At 42.4% G+C, this 11881-nt stretch overlaps 1 protein-coding gene across 7 annotated transcripts in view; it reads left to right on the top strand.

The window, feature by feature from the left end:
- The first annotated feature begins 6502 nt into the window (after nucleotides 1-6502).
- Nucleotides 6503-11881, top strand: part of ZNF462 (zinc finger protein 462) — a 136650-nt gene continuing 131271 nt past the window's right edge. For 3 of the 7 annotated variants that reach the window (XM_054584571.1, XM_054584570.1, XM_054584565.1), the window contains exon 1: nucleotides 8969-9661. The gene's annotated coding sequence lies outside the window, so the exon portion shown is untranslated. Of the gene's footprint in view, nucleotides 6567-8967; nucleotides 9662-10294; nucleotides 10339-11881 lie in introns of those variants that run through there. The other 4 variants (XM_054584566.1, XM_054584567.1, XR_008530063.1 and 1 more) reach the window with 4 other exon arrangements.

Genomic DNA, 11881 nt, shown 5'->3' with positions numbered 1-11881 from the left:
CTCAAGGAACACTCTTATGCTAAGAAAGGCAAATTGGGTGTAGCGGACATTGCCACACAGAGGGATTGATAGAATAGGTTCTGGATCTTCAATAACTTCCTGGGCAAATCGCTTTTCCTTGAGACCATTTCCTCATCTGGAATACTGGAGCAGTAGTTTTCAACTTGTGCTTCCACAGAACACTACTGCTCCAGAAGCTAGATTATTGAGCAATGGTGGTCTCTACAATTTATAGAAAAATGAAGTGAAGTAAAATGTTCCCCTTTTGCTATTGTTTATTTATACTTATTATAACAAATCCTGCACTGGATAGATTTTTCTGAGCTATATAATGGTTTCTTCAATTTGAGATATCAATAAACAACATTTTCTTGATTTTAAGGTTTTCTCCTCCACTTTTAAAAAACCTTTGGCCCCCCGCCATGTGTCTGGTATCTGAGTCCTAGAGCATGGCCCAGGGAGCTAACAAGCCACAAATAAATGGTGGCAGGAGAAATTAGATATAGCTAATCATGCTTAGAGTTTTTTAAAAAATTATTGTTGTTGATTTTTAAAAATTGTTTAAATAGTAATAGAGTGTGTCCTGTCATGGGTATATACGTTGGTTTTGATTTTCTGACCTAGATATCTGTCTTGACTCCAAATTTAGAGCTTGTCCTTCACCTCATAGTAAAACTTACCATTATAGACTCTCATCTTCTCCATATGCATTTTTAAAATCTTTATAACAATTCTTTTGCATTTAATTATTCTTTTATAGATGAGGAAACTGATCCATGAAGCCCACTGCATCATGAACAAGAGGGAGCTGCAACCTAGTAAGTAGATGTTGATTGCTATATTTGGTTTTGTCTTTATGTTAAACATTAAATCAATAAATAGTCAACACTTCCTCCTTGGAATGGGCAGATTTTCAGGATAAACATCAATAGATACTAAAAGATAAACTTGTTGTGCATTCCAGACACTTAAAAAAAACATTTAAGCAATGAATAACTTTTGCGAAGCACAGTTCTCAGCAACTTGCTGGGAAATCAAACCCCAACCTAGGAGATAGGACGGAGTATGTGTAAATTCCATGCTGTGGTGAATGGGGAACTAATATGAAATCTACACGAAGTCAGTCATGGGCTGGTGATTAGTGGATGCAAAGCCAAATCAACTTGGTGCTTGCAGTTATTACTCAAAAGCCCTACTGGGTGAACTGAACTCTGAACTCTGGGAAATCAAATGAATATATGCAAGGATCAAGGTGTATGTCTTAAAATAATGGTTAATAAATTTATTTTATAAATTGCACAAACAAGAGAAATTTTGTGCTGGCAAAATTTAAAACTTTCTAATTGCAAAAGAGATATATTCATTGTAGAAATGTTTTAAAATTTGAGAAGCACAGTGAAAAAAATATAGTAACACAGTGAAAAAATATTACATACTCATAATTATATCACCTGGAAAAAATTAGATCACCTGGAAAAAACTATTAACACTTTGGTTATGCTTTTATAATCAATTTTCAATGCCTCGATAAATACACACATATTTATAAATATGAGATAACCCTATGCGTGCACACACACACATACACACACACAGAGTTTTGAAATTTCTTTCCCTTATCTAAAATCACATAAATATTTCAATATCATTTAATATTTCCTTTAGAATTTGATAGTTAATAGGTTTCTATTACATAGATGAACATAAGTTCCTTAATCACTTGTTGTTGGGCATTAATGCTACAATGAACCCCCTTGTACATTAATTTTTGATGACAGTCATGAATATTTTCTTCACACAATTTCTAAAATTTAATTTAAAGACTTTTACTACATCTAGAAAAATTGAAAATTTTCATGGTCTTACCAACAGAGAACTAGATTGTCTATTTTTTCCATATCTTCATCAACTGGGAATTGTATCCTCTTAACAACCAGGAAATATAAGCATATATATGTATATACATCCATAGTATTTATATAATGGGTGTTCATAATCATATATATGAATATATACATATATATGAATATATATATTTCTGCCAGCTTTCAATGTAAAAGACTATCACAGCTTTCATTTGCATGACTGGTGAAGTTGAACTTTTTTCATTGGCCATTAGTACTTTTCTTTTGCTAATATTTGGTAATATTTTTGAGATTGTAGTGAATTTCTAGATTTCAAAATATAAGAGTAGAATGTAGAAGACTGGGATTTTAGTCTTCTTTATACCATCAGCTTTGGAAGACCTTAGATTAAATCATTCAATCTTTTTGGTCTTAAATTTCCTTTTGTATATAAAATGTATTAAAAATACCCACTCAAATCTTCCTGTTATTCCTGTGAAAAATGAATTAAATTATCTTTGTGAAAAAGTTACTGTACCCCTATTTTATTAGCAGTATTAATAAGCTCTTTGAAACATTTTAATTACCAAATACAAAAAGGTAGGTTCTACCATCAAACTTTAATTGTCCTTTAAATAATTTAAACAGATAACTGACAATTCAGTTCAAACAAAGCAGTAGACTTCATAGTGTGCATTATGCATGTGTATGTATGTATATACATAGATATATACATATATGGTATATACAGGGTGGGGCAAAAGTAGATTTACACTTGCTCATATGTAAAATAATACAATAATTAATAAATAATACAAAAATAAACTATTTCATGTACTCACAACTATAAACCTACTTTTGCCCCCACCCTGTATAAAATTATATAATGTATAGATTACATGTAAGTTCCAAATTTTCTAAATTTTTTCTAAGTCAAAGTATTTTTCCTTTCAAGATAATTTTTGTGTGTGTGTGCATTATAAAAAATAATCAGTGATTATAGATTTACATCTAGGTCTTTTACTTAGCATGAGGCCATTTTTCTGTTTAATTGCAAAATCTTATAAACAATTTCAAACTGCCTTATGTGTCATCATGGGGATATATTACTACTTACTTAACCATTCCTCTTATCTTAATCACATTATTTTCAATTACTTTATCTGTATCATTTTTTTGGTGTAATCTTTTCTACATTTGTTTCCTTTAGATTCTAAGAGGAACAATTAAGGGGACAAAAAGTGAGAACATTTTAAGATTTTAAATATATATTATTAAATTATGTTAAAAAGACTGTACTAATTTTTAATTTCTACTAAGAACATATAATGAGAGGGCTGAATTTGGGGCTATACAAGCTATCATTGGACCACATTATTTGTTTATTTATTTAATCCTCAACTGAGGACATGTTTATTGGTTTTAGAGAAAGAGAGGAGAGAAACAACCATGTGAGAGAGAAACATTGATTGGTTGCCTCTCTTAGGCACCCCAACCAGGGACTGAACCCCTGGGACCAAACCAACCCCCAGGCATGTCACCTGACCAGGAATCAAACTGGTGACCTTTGGGTTTATGGTATGATGCTTCAACGAACTGAGCCACATCAGCGAGGGCATTTCTTATTTAAAAAAAATATATATATATATGATTCATGTTTGTACACACAATAATTTGGTAACTTTTCCCCCCCTACATCTCTCACTCCTTATTATTAGCAGTTTGGGATGTATACTATCAGACTTTTTTTAATCCAAAAATGTTTTTATTGTTTTAATTTTAATAATATTTGTTTTGATGTACATTGAAGCCCATCAGACCTGTGATTATACGATCACTATTGCTTCAGATGAAGCTAAAACGTTTTTAAGTTGATTTAAAAATAATATATATTAAGTAAATAAAAGTACAAGTATTATGGAAATATATTTTAAAAAATCTGAAAAGTGATACGAGAATAACTTCAGGAAACAGACATGGAGCAGAGCCTCTAGAGCTGACTGCCTCCATCAGCTCAGTGTTTTTGACCAAGTCACATCCCCTCTTTGGGCTTCCATTTGGGTGCAAGTAGTAGGCACTGGAAATACCAGTCTTTCTACTACAAGGGATGCCTCAGCAAATGTGTATCTATCAGTTGCCATCTTTCTCTTCTGAATTTTTGGTTATTCTAATCATAGTTGACCTAAGCTTGCTCTCTTTCCTACACAAAAGAAAAAATCTTCTCTAGTAAGAATTTAATGCTAAATTATGAGTTAAGGAAAGACATTCACTTTAAAATGAAATCCCAAAATTTTATCTTAAAAGATTACCTCTCAATAACTCCATAGGAGAAACAGGAATTTTAAAATTGATCAGTCTCCTTATTGGCCAAATTCTTGTATTACTTTTAATTAAGTTAAAAATCTAAAGTTCTATAACCAAGTGATGTGATTTTAAAGCTAGTGGTTCATCTTTATATTCCTAGTATTCAGTTATGAGTATGGCATACTATCTATGCTAGACACATATTCAACGGTTGGATGATATTCCACATGAATGAATGTTCCATAGTATAGTAACTAGTTTAACAGAATTGTAAATTTAACTCCTACCTATGGGAGACTTTAAAAACATTTATTTAGAACATTGCTATTGAAACATCTTCTTCAGTATCCAAAGAGTATGTATGAAGATTCATACAGAATAAGTTTGGCGTAAATTGTTGCAATTTCTTTTCCTTTGAAAGCCATTCAGGATTACAAATTATCCATCTTCGTCTTCTTTTAGTCACTCTTCCCTACGCATGGACAATAGTCCATTACTTATATATGTTTGCGTATAGGTTTATGAGAATATATCAATTTTTTTAAATGAGAGATCAGAAAGAAGGTCTGCTAGTGACTTTCTTGATACTTGGAGGGCTCATATTATCCAATTTGGAGTTTTCAGAAAAAAAGTTTTAAAGACTGAGTAATTTCCAACAAGAGTAAAGGAGTTCAAAAATTTTAGAAAACATAACAACCAATATTTAAATTGTAAAAAGACTGTTTTGAATTGCAAAGAAGGTTTATAAAGACAGGAAAAGAACAGGTTCAAGAGGTCTGTCATCATATGGTCCAATGTTTAAGGATGAAATAATTAAGAATTCTGAAAAAGCCATATTCTCTATTCATCTGTTCTTTGTTTTGCTAATAGCATCAGTTTGAGTAGTTTTCCAGCTGGGACTTAGAAAGTGGGGTTATACAGTGGACTTTCGTTCTTTCTTTCTTTTTTGGTATAGCTTTCAGGAAGCAGAGGGACTTTTCCTTTTTTATAGGATAGAACATAAAAATTGAAACAATGACATTGGAACACCTATACACTCTTGTTTCAGTTGAAATTCTATTTATTTTAATGTAGCCTCTGGACCAACTCTTCCTTCTTTCCATGATTCCTTCCTGCATGTGATAGAAGTCTCTGTAAACACTTCTCTTTAAGAGATCTGGGTGCCTTCCTTTCTTAAACCTCTAAAAATCAAAATGATTTATAGACTATCCCTATCCTTGCTAGAGCTGGGCAAGTAAGTGGATCATATTTGCATGGGTCACTCTGATTATAGGACTACACTCTTTCTTGAACTAAAATGGCAAGATTTATTATTCTATTAATGCCCATAAAGTCACTCTTTTGATGAGCCATAATTTCCCTTTATGAGGAGTCTGTATGCCAGTCACCCATGATAAGGGAGAAGAAAAGTCCAGACTTCCAACATATTCATTTTTCCTAGAACATTAATAAAGTCTTGAAATCCCATATGACTCCAGGGGATAATGGCATAGGGTACTGTAACAAAAGGCAAATCTTCACGGAGTAAATATGTCCCCCTGAGACTTCCTTCACATTGTTGGCTGTGTACAAAACCTAAGCTTTTCCATTTTAATTTTAAAATTTAGAAATGAACCCTCCTGGTGGTGAAGATAACCCACCAACTAGGCTCGATTTATCTTTGTGAATATTCTTAGGGAATGAAATAGCAGGAGGTGTGAACTTTCTCCTGTTTATCTTAATGGTCTGCTAATGGCAAAGCATAATTACAGTTACTTAAGTGCCAAGTTTATCAAGATTTTTCACTAAAACCTTCAGCCACAGCACTCTCCTTAACTAGCCCAGCTTTTATTTATCCAATTGCTTTGCTATCATTTGAAAGAAAACTGTCCCCCCCAAAACAAGCAAACAAACAAAAAGCCCACTCCCCAACCATATTTAATTTCTTTCAATTATTTTACTTGGACAGTTAAGATACTTGTGACTCCAAAAACAAAGTCGTAAAAAAATATGTATGGGATCAGTAATTGAAATGTTAGCCTTCTCACATTCAAAAATCAAGGCGATGCGGGAGTTCAGCAATAGTTTGCTTCATGGCTTTGGAAAATCAATTTGCTTCTAAACCAGAAGGTGGTCTTCTAAAGACCATCCTGTATTTGGGATGGAAACTTAGCCATCGTACCTCCCCGCTACGCACACACAGGAGAAGCCCGAAAGCCACCTATCATCTCCCCACCGGTCTCTGGATCTCCTCGCTGTCTTTGTCCCTTCTAGACTTGGAGGCTTGGAAAGGAGGTTTGGTTTCTAAGGATTGGAGCGTTTGAAGGGCGGGGCCATCTCCAAGTCCATCTCCCCTTTTTGTCCTCTCCTCCTGGGACAGGAGGGAGGAGCCTGGTCCCCCGCGGCCGGTTCGGGAGCTCTCTATTTCGGTCGCTCGAGGTGAGTGCGAAAGGGCGACAGCCCGTTTAATTGTCGCGCAGGTTAATTTCTGGAGTTCACCGCAATCGGTCCGCCAGCCGCTTCCCGGGTCTTTGCCAAGAGGGTTTATGAGGTCTGAGGCGTGTTGGGGCGCGCTCACGTTTTCGCGAAAGGCTCCTCCCCAGGGCTCATTCCCCGACTGCGGGAAGCCCTACGGTTTTTCAGGAGCCTTGGGTTTCCTCTGACCTCGTCGCTTCTTCCTCCCTCCCCACCGCCTGTCCTCCGCGCCCCTGCCCCCGGGGAAGGGCGGCCCCCATCTTAGGATTTCCGATCCTAGCCAACCCAGAAGGTACCTCCACGTCGATGAAGATTTTATCACAGTCTCCAAAACCCAGCAGTAATAGGAGCTTTCAACCTGAAATACGACTGTTATTTTCCCGGTGCAGAGCTTGACATAAGAAGTCAGCTTTTTATTAAAGACAAAGAGGTAAATTATCAGCCGGGGCACTGAGAAGGACGGAGGAGACCTGGCGCGTTTCCTCTTGTTGCCACGAGGAATTTATGGGGGAGCGGCGGCCAACGCTCCGACACCCCTGGGGTCCCTTGGGGGAGGAGCTCGGGCAGAAGGACTTCCCCAAGTCCCTCCAGGCACCTGGAAGGGAGAGTCCTCCCAATTCTGCACAAAGCCAGGATCATTTCAGTTCTGAACACCGAACAGCCCGAGCGTCCTCCACTCTCCTTTCTTTCTCTTCTCTTTCTTTAGACTCCTGTCTCCCCCTCGCCTCTGTGCTTTCTCCTCCTTGTTCCCCTCTCCCTACTTTTTCTCTTCCCTCTCCTGGCCTTTCCTCTTCCCCCCTCCTTTCTTCTCCACCGCACGCGTAGAGTGTCATTTATTTATTTATTTATCACCCCCGCCATCAACACCCTTTTAGGGCTCCCAAGCTTTTCAATGTGAGTGGGAGGAGAAAAGGGCAGGAAGTGTTGACTCGGAGGGGGGTGAAATCGTGCTTCTGGGTGAGGGATTCTGCCCCAGAATAAACGATTGAGGAATAACATCTTGGAAAACGAGGATTCAGATCTGGGTATGAAACCCCGCTATCCGATGGAAACCAACTCGCCGCGCGTCTCCTCCTCCCCCTTTATTGTATGGGTTTATGGGTATATCTTCCCGGACTGTTGTTTGGAAGGGGAAGGGAGTATTAGAGGGCAATCTTGCCCAGGATCCTTAACACCGCGCCTTCTCCACCGGATGCGCGCTCCCCAATGCAAAGGAATCCGGCAACATCCCCCGATTCAGACGCGGACAAAAGAAACTTTAATTAAGGTCTCCAAAATACGCGCTGCGCATTTCTCTCTCCCGAGGCTGCTGATGTCCAACTCGAGGATGCGAGAAATAAGAAATGGTACAACCAGCCCATGCCCTTGAACTTCAATTGCTCCTGACTTGCTGTATTGATTTTTATACTGTAGGCAATCCCCGCCCCGCCCCCCCATCAAATTAAAGCCTCAGGAAATGTTAGACCTGGTGGGAAGGGGGGGACCCCCGCTCCTTTGCAAAAGGGATAGGTAAGAACGATTTGGGAAAAATTACACTAAATAAAAATTCAAGGTGTGAAAGCTTCATCTTGGCTCTCTTGTCTTCAACACCATGACACCTTATCATTAGGAGCGCTGATTGTTACTTTCCGAACCTTTAGATGATCAGCCAGAAAGTGCAAACAACGCGGGGCTGGAGGGTGTAAAGTTATTTAAGTAGGCTTTTTTTTTTTTCTTTTCTTTGGTGCGCCGTCAAAACATTTCACAAGTTAGGAAAAGAAAGTGGTGGTTCCGAGACTCGGAATGATGGGTGGTTCTCTCTCCGCCCCCCCCCCCCCTTTCATATCAGAAAAGAAATAAAATGCACAATGAGCCTTTATTTCGGGGGAGAAAACTTCAAAATACGTGCCAGTAATGGACAATTTGAGCTTTTCACTGGAGATACTCACACCGCAAGCTGGAAAGGGATTAAAAAGCCCCACGTGGTTGATCTGGATTTAGACTTGCAACCTCTAGTTCCCCATATCTTTCTTTGCAAAGATTGGCCTCTAGATGGATGCGTGTGAGGGACTCTCTGGGGCCGGGGCTCGTCTCCTGGGGCAGGGCTGATGGTGGGAACGCTATGAGCCGCGGGTCAGGGTCCTCACTGGGGGCTTCCTCTGCCGGCCAGGGCGGCCGGACGCCTCCGGGACGCGAGCGCGCACGTCTCAGCCCGGCCGCCGCGCTCCACGCACCGCCTTCTCCGCAGGTCTTTATTCATCTCATCTCCCTCTTCCCCTTCTCCTCCTCCTTTGCCTCCTTCTCCTCCTCTTCCTCCTCCTCCTCCTCTACTGCCGCCACCTCCTCCTCTTGCATCTCACTGGCCTGGCTCTGTGTTGCTCTGAGTGACAAAGACAATGTCCCAGCCTTAACTTTGCAACCACCTTGCCTCCTTCTGGGGTTCAGCGGGGAGGGGGGGGACAGCAACCGCAGCCTCAGCATCTCCTCCAGCTTCTGCTCCTGCTCTTCTCCAGCTCTTGGATAATTCTTTCCTTCTATCCCCCCAACCCTTTCCTCATTTCTTTCTTTCTTTCTTTTCTTTTTTCTTCCTCTCTCCTGCACGTTGTTGTTGTTATTAGAAAGGCTTCGCGCACCCCCTGGTGCTCCGGCGTTTTGTGTGGCAGGAGAAGATTGTCTTCCTTCTCTCTTTCTGTCTTGCTTTCTCTCTCCCTCTGGTTTCTCATTATTCAGAGAGAGACACAGAGGGAGGGAGAGAGAGAGCGCGCGCGAGGGAGAGGGAGGAGAGGAGAGAGAAGAGGAGAGAGGGGAGAGAGTGAGAGGGAGAGGGAGGGAGGGAGAGAGAGGGAGAGGGAGAGAGAGACGGATATCTCAGGTCATCTGCAGCTGCAGCGAGTCTGAGGAGCCGAGGAAGGCAGGGAAGATGGCGATCCTCCATTGCTGAGACCCGGCAGAAGCACATGAGACTCCCAAACAACTTCCACAACAATAACCCGAGCAGGAAGAGGAGAAAGAGAAAGAGGATAAGGAGGCGGTGGGGCTGGAGCACCCGAAACACCTCCCGGCGCCGGGACGCTTCTTCTGTAAGTTACTGCAATTAACAGCCACCTCGGGGTGGTCCGAGTGCTCCGAGCAGGAGAGCGCGGGGTGGTGGACGCACAAACGCGCTCATTCATTCGGCCGAGGAGGGTTGGTGGAGCCGGAGGAGAGGAAGTCCCCTGCCTGGACTGGCTGTTGGAAGAGAAGAAGCGAGCGAGAAGAGGAGGAGGAGGGGGAGGAGGGAGAGCGGGAGGGGGAGGAGGAAGAGGAGGAGGAGAAGCGAGGGAGGAAGAGGAGGAGGAAGAGGTGGAGAAGGTGGTGGTGGTAGCAGGGGCAGTGAGGTGGCTGTGCTTTTCCTGCTGGCTGCTCCTTCTGCTGGGGGGAGCGGAGCGCTGTGGCTTAATTAATTTCGTGTAGTTCTATGGAGAGAAGAGAAAATGAAAGATGAGTGAGAAGAGAGCTAGAGGCTTAGGACCGATGCTCCGAGCGTGGGGACAGGAGTAGGGACAGAGAGGGGGGCGGAGGGCGGTAGGCGAGGAGACCTCAGCCGAGAGCCAGAGGGAGCGAGCGAGGGGCCGAGGAGGGAGCGCTCTGAGCCGCCCCGACCTGAGCCGGTTGACCTCTTTCTTTCTCTGTCGCTCTCCTTCCTTTCCCCCTCTCTGTCTGCCTGTCCCCAGCCCGATGGCAAAGCCGTGCGGATTGGCACCCCCCTCTTCCTCAGGTATTTGGCTCTCTCCCTCTCTCTGTCTCCGAAGTTGGGATGCGGGGTCGGGATGTGTCGGGGGTGGCGGCTGCTGCTGCTGCTGCTGCTGCTGGTGCTGCTGGTGAGGACAGAGGCGAGGAGCGGGGGGCGCTGGCCGGGTGGGGGGCGCGCAGGTCCAGGAGCAGCTAAGGAGCTGTCTCCAGGCTGGGGGTTCAGAAGCGTCTGGTTGAAGAGGACAACGGTTTCTGGAGAGGAGAAGCCATTACACACGCTTGGCTCTCCTCTGAGGAAGGGAGGAAAGAAGGCAAGGGGCCTAGGGGTCGTCTCCTGGTGCAGTTCCCAGGGGTCTGCCCTCCTTCCAGGCACGAGGAGAAGCCGCAGCCGCCCCCCATTGGAGCAGCCCCTCTCTTTCCCTTTCTTTATCTCTGTGTCCTCCATTTGCAAGCTGTCTGCTTTGGTTCCAGTCCAGACTCCAAAACACAAAGCTCCTTCTCACGTTCATTCTCCAGGCTTTTCACCATTCCTGAAGGAACCCTCATTTTCTTTTCATTGTAGCTTCTAACCTACAGAGAGGGAGGGAGGCTGCCTGGAGTTCCTTTTATATTCCTCCCCTACCAAAAAAAAAAAAAAAGTTTCATTTTTAAGCACGCGCCTGGGATGGGAAAAGACCAACCAGTTGGGGCTTTCTCCCAGGGTTCTGGGGGGCTGTGTCTGAGTGTCTGTGTTGGCTGTTTGGTTTGCTTTGGTTTTGTTTCTGGAGGTGGCTTGCAGGTTTTGGAGGAAGTGACTAGTTTGGTTGAGAGCTGGGAACTGAGTCAGGTAAGCCTGTGTCATGTTGTAACTCCACCAGAAAATGGAGGAGAGCGGGTTTCCAGGAGACAAAGCTGAGATGAGAAGTGTTTATAAAATTATGGATGTCTCCATTTTGAAGCTCTGTTGGTGATGGCTGGAGAAGGAAGCTTGCCTGCCTACTCCTTCTCCCTTTCCTGGGGGAAATCTTGTGGTTCCTCACTGTCTATTCATTATGCATGGAAATGAGGGGCTTTAAAGAGCTGCTCAGATTTTTCTCCCACCAAAGGAGTGCTTTCACAAGTTATTGAGATGTTTGTTTCCATTTTAAAGTAAACTTTTGGATTTTTTTTCCCCTTCTGAGTGGACCTGAAGGGTTTTGACCTCCTTCAGGAAAGGCAAGGCAAAATCTTAAACAATTTCCACTGAGGTCTTCACAAAACTTTAAGCTGCTCCAGGTCTCCTGGAAGTGAGGAGGAAATGCTGTTTCCTCATTGTGAAGATGGTGATGGTCCTAAGCTGACATTCTGGAGTTCTGAGGCTTGGTTATCATCATGTTTTGATGCATTGCAAGACTTTATTGTCTGGTTTGGGTTGATCTCTGGGAAAACACATACACACACACACACACGCAAACACACACACACACACACACACACACACCCAACAACAAATCCTCCAAGATCTCAGAGGAACTCTGACTGACACCAGTTTCTCCAGGGTCTACATTTCTCTTCAGGTTGTTCCATTTGTGTATGAGGCCTTCTTTTAG

This window comes from Pteronotus mesoamericanus, unplaced genomic scaffold (assembly GCF_021234165.1).
Source record: "Pteronotus mesoamericanus isolate MK-2021 breed Mesoamerican mustached bat unplaced genomic scaffold, CSHL_Meso_final contig_78, whole genome shotgun sequence".
NCBI lineage: Eukaryota > Metazoa > Chordata > Mammalia > Chiroptera > Mormoopidae > Pteronotus > Pteronotus mesoamericanus.
Note: the sequence above shows the minus strand (reverse complement) of the source record. Positions and strands in the feature narration are given on the sequence as shown.